This window comes from Acanthisitta chloris, unplaced genomic scaffold, assembly GCF_000695815.1.
Source record: "Acanthisitta chloris isolate BGI_N310 unplaced genomic scaffold, ASM69581v1 scaffold1433, whole genome shotgun sequence".
Lineage (NCBI taxonomy): Eukaryota > Metazoa > Chordata > Aves > Passeriformes > Acanthisittidae > Acanthisitta > Acanthisitta chloris.
The window spans coordinates 1,466-7,131 of record NW_008664094.1 but is presented as its reverse complement, the minus strand read 5'-3'; positions in this window follow the sequence as shown (position 1 = coordinate 7,131).

Here is a 5,666-nt window from a genome sequence, read left to right as displayed (position 1 = left end):
AATATAGACATATATATATATATAAAAATTATTCAAAAGAGTAACTGGAAACAAATTTTAGCAAACCTATTGATAATTTGTATCTGGAATTTTTTCTTGCCATTTCCTAATTTTACACATATTTTTGCAAAGCAGTTTCAACAGATTTATACTTAGTCATCCTTCTATTTGTATAAAGCGATAAATAAAATATTTTGGAACACTAAGAGATCGCCGAAGATTCCTATATGTCCACATGCATCCATAAAATTCACCGTGTTGCAAAGATGCATGTTAAGTGTCTTAAGACTTCTGTTACGAGATTTGAACTCGTCTTGAACGATGAGTAATTTGGAATATGTGTTAAATTTCAGGAGAGAAGTTACTTTCCCTTTTTTTCTCGTGTAGTGTGTAAAAGCACTTGTAGTTCTGATGAATTTGTCATTCTGTCTGCATGAGGCAAATATTTCTAAGTGTTCTGAGGCAATGCATGGTGGTTGCTGATCCCTGTTTTTCAATGCCTTCGTTAAAAGTCTGCTCATAATATATCGAGGAGCTAGTGCTATGTAAGCAAATGAGTTTGTCAGTTCAGCTTTCTTGGTACTGGATGTTTTCACTGGTGACAAAACTCAACCAGAGTTTCTCCTTCCCCCGCTCTGCCCTCACTCCCCCAGTTTCTTTGCTGTTAACCAATGGATCTTAATAAACAAAGGAATATTTTAGCATTCCAAACCTGGTTCCTGCATATGCAAACTGCTGCTCACATAGGCTTCAACTGGACTGTTTGTGAGTACAAGGACTGCTCATCTTAGCAATGATGTGCAGAGTTGGGCACTTTAGAGGGTTGATATGAAATGAAAGTATTTCCATGTGGAGTGTGATTTGTAATTGCAAAGCTGTGACCAGAACGAGTTTGTTTGAAGTCATACTTTATGGCGTTTCTTTTTTTTGTAGAATAGAAGCCATAACTGCATTCACATTGTTTTTCTACTCCAATGCAATTTTTCATGACGATTTTCAGTGTTTGATACGTCTGAGCCGCTGCAGAAAGCAGTGAGGTTTTACAGCTCCACTAAGCCATTACTGCTGAAACTGTCGTGGAAATTATGAAGCTGCATGAATGAAGACTTTTTGACTCGGTGTTTATGATAGTTTCTCAGGTTTAGTTTTAACTGGATGTTAAATGCACTGTGTTTTTTAAATAGTTCTTTTAGTAACACATTCAGTTCTATGCAGTGTTAAATGTCATTTGGCATTTTGGTGAATGTGCATGTTTTGAACTGCAAATTTTAAATGTTTTGTCTTTTAATTGTTAAAAAATGAATAAACTTTGCCATTAAATTAAGCTTTGTTGGCTTGGTTGGTTGGAAATGCTAGGGATTGCTTTTAGAGGAAGACTTATCACTCTTGGGTTTGAATTCCTTAAAATGGGACATATCAGAAACAGCATTTCACAAATACTAAAGAGTTCTTAGGTTTATTAAGGCAAACTGAAAAAGCAGAAAATGCTTTTAAGGTTTGTTTGCTTCTTTATAAGAACATCTATTTTCAGATGCCTTTTTCACTTCTCATGTGAAGTCCAGAAAGGGTTTAAAAAACCCAAAACAAAACCAAGAAGCAATTTAGTGATTTCCAGCAGAGCCCTAACATACTCTGAGAGCAATAGCAGTACCATATTTTCAAAGAGAAGTATGGAGAACAAGAATGGTAAGAGTGGGAATAAGGAAACATCCTCTCCCTTTTCAGACAGTAAATCCTGTACCCTTGGCCTGTGATAGCAGCAGGTGTTCCCTCCCTCTAACAGTGCTGCCACTGAACTGGCATCAATATATCCAAACCTAAACTGAGTTTTGGTTGTAGATAGGTGACTGATTCTTTAAAAATGCACTAGCCAATTTATTTTGTGTTCTGTCAAGGCAGATGCAGTAATAGATATGTCTTAGATGCTGCTGGTTTCACGAGACCCAGTCTTTAGTGGGGAGAGCTGATCTGAGGATATTCCACCTCATGGCATCAACTGCCTCTATTACACTGGCAGTCATGAGGCCATTGAAATTATTCAGGTTATAATCCAGTTTATAATGATCCAGGCTCCCTTTCAAACCTTTTCCCTCCTTTCTTATGGTAAACGTTATTTTGAAGCTAAAATCATTTCATGAACCTGATTTACACAGCCCCTGGAATTTTCACAAGTCATAGGTGGAAAGAATGAAAAGAATAGAAAAGCATTTCTTCTTCTGCCTTTGCTAATGAAAACAGGATGGTATAAAATTACAGCCTCAATGTAACTGTGAGTCAAAAACTGTTTACGTGACTATTGTAGAGCAGTAGCCCCTCCAAAGCAGACACCCTGCTCAGAGTTCAAGTCCACACAGCACTTTGCAATAGGCAGCAAAACCATCCTGAAAATGGGATTCCATCTCTTTACCATTGCTGTCAGGCTGTAACTGAACAGTAATGACCAAATACTTTCGAAATTGTCACTGTTTTTTTAATGCCAGTGGGATTAGTATTACAAATAATCCATGAGTTTACATGACCATATATTGTACTGCTTAACTAGTTTCAAATAAAATCCTTCAGACATTCTTGCAAGTACATGTAATGTTTTTCCTAGTGCTGGAGGGTCTTGTCATTTTGGAAATACAAGCTTAAGAATCCCAAAGTGTAGAAACACAAAACAAACAGCGTGTCACTATTATTCATTATCCACAGCAGGCTTGGGTTTCACCTAAGTCATTACCAGTTAATGGCAATCAAAGCATTTATTGCATTATATGTGAATTGCAATAATCAATTTAATGAATGTGATTACACTTTTGATTTTAGACGGTGTCACTCTAGTAAAAAGAGTATGAACTAACTCTGGTATTAGGAAAGAAATAATTAAATCTATTTCATTAACATGGCCGTAAAGCAAGTACTGCATATGTATATGTTACTTCTGATAGCAAGGAATTGCTTTTAGTTCAAGAATACATCCAGCTCTTCAAATTATTTCATTAGTCATGAAAACTGTGTCAGAATGTCATTTGTGTTCTGTCTGCAAGTTTTAGGAAGATTTCCTGTTTCCTGTAAATCATAGGAGTATCTAGTGCCTATAGGTCCTTTTCATTAGGAAGGAAATTCAGCACTTTTGCCTGCACATGAAATCCATCTGGGTCAGGAACTACTGGCATAGGCAACAAGCACTTCCATCTGTGGGTTTGTATTCTGGCCACCTCCTTTCCTCTCCCTTCAGCTGCACAAGTCACTGCTACTGTAGCTACATGAAGAATAATAGATTCATTTAAATTTACAGATTCCTCTTTGCCTATCCATTTGAAGATGGTGCCTAATCCCCACCTCACCTGCTTTACAGGTAACCCATTTTAACTACACCTGATCCTTCCCACCCTTAGACCTCTGTCTGCAGGATTTGTTGCACTCCAGCTACTGATCTGGGAAGTACTTAGCACTCCATAAACTTACAGACTTAGGAAAGTCTGGTTCAATGAAATTATTCCTGTGTGTCAGGTTCTTCAAGCATTTTATGTGGACAAACCCATTATGCATCATCAGGGGAAGAAAAGAAGTAGCTCAGAGAAGTCTTCCCTGCTGGGCTGAGTTTCATGCTACATGGCAAACTGCACAGCCTCTTTCAGGCTGAACCATCATCAAAATCAAAGGCTGTAAGCAACTGTAACAAAAATCTGTCCCTACCTTAAGACATGAAGAACTCTGACTGCAGAGCCCACTGAAACCATCACAGTGCCTGAGCCTGGCCAGTTTGGGGTGCAGCACCAAGTGGGAACAGGCAGTGACTGAGCCTAACCCACAACTTTGCTGTGTGCAGGAAAACACTGAATTTCTGCCACTCACCACCTCTGTCAGTGGCTCTGATGACCAATCACTCTTGAAAGTTACATAAATTACACCTTCTCAGCTGAAACCCATCAAGTTTCAGCTTCCAGAAAGGGTCTGTGTTGCCTGGGCTTACTAGATAAACTAACTGAGGACTTACTATAACTTGTAAAAAATACAGTTTAATTGGTTTACTGTTTCTGCTGCATACAGGAACGACACGCAGATCCCACTGTATGATTCCAAACAACAAACCTGATACCTGTTGCAATATTAAATGGTTTTTCAAAACAGTTATTTGATGAACAGTCCCATACTTTGCAGCCATTCAAATTATGCAGTGAAGAGTCCTATGAAACATCATCAAAGGTGAGCAAAAATTTACCTGAACTCTTCCTTGAAGATTGTTTCTAAAATAAAATTGCAGGTCAGAACATTTACCTTTCAATTAATTTCCCAAGTACTCAAAATCTAACTTAGCGTACTGGAATATACTATTGATAGACTGCTGTGTATCATGATTTAGGTTGTAATTAAGAATTACAGCCTATTACTTAAAGCATCATTGCATACAACTTGTCTTTCTGCTTAGAAACTGAATTTCCAGCAGTAATGTCTGTTGTAATGTTAATTGTGCAATTAAAAACATATTAAAAGGGTTATTTCAAAATATTTTTGTCAAAAGTGCTGATTGCTAGATATTTGCTAAGAAAAAAATAATTATTCAACTCTTGAATAAGAACCAGTGAAGCTTTTCTAAAATACTTCTAATATAGGTCAGCAATAATGTACTTCAACAGATCCTGTACAGAGGGAGTTTGAAGCTGATAAAACAGGAAAGCTCAGGCTCTGCTATTGGAGATTCTGACACACAGAATGACTTTGTTTGTGCACAAAAATAAGTATACAGAGAAGCCCTCTAATGACTGCATGTTTTTCTTGTGTCTTTTCCATTTGCTTGCTGCATGAGTTTGGTTTAAATGCTTTTTTTTTCCTTCTTCCATTTGGTTTGTTGGTTTACTTGGGTGAAGGAATGCAGAAGGGCAAACAAACTTTATTCCTTGGGCAGGATGTTTTAAACTAAAATACCCAACTCATCAGTGTCATTTTCACCACTTTTTCACCACGGTTGCATGTAAAAGACATTAATGAATCTATTAGTTTGCTGCATAGCCAGAATTTTATATTAAATCTGCTCAACAGGTGCAGTTAAAGATGTAAATCATTTTAAAAAGCAAAATTAACTATTTTAATAGGAAATAGTATAGTTACACCATCAAAATTCATCAAGCACTACCTGTCCAGAGTCATAGAGATGACGCAACATTTCAACCACACAGTTTATTGATAATTTTTGTGTGTGTGACTACCAAATCATTAGTGTTGTCAATGCTGTAAATACATTTTAAATCACAAGCTGGTTTTTACATTTTTATACACAACTAATTTTACAAATAGAACTCTATGGTCAGTTTATCCAACCTGCACATTGCTGAGCAGAAAGCCAACAATAAATACTTCTGAAAAATGCTTTAGTGGAATGGCATTTTATGTGGATGCTGCTGAATACATTCTGCTTTCTTCGTAGATAATGATTTGGCTGCTTAGGACTGGCTCATTTTCAACTAGCCTAATTAGTACTAGTTTTACTTATAATAGTTAAAGTTTACTAATACAAATATGCAGCGTAAGTTCTGGTATATTATATGCATTTTTTTTAAAAAACTGCACATTATGAGATCTAAAAATTACTCTTATTTTCATTGCTCATGGAAGTGGTAAGCAGTCAGCTGTTTTCAGGATCCTCTTTAGTAAATATTACTCTTTTACTTCTCAGGTTTATT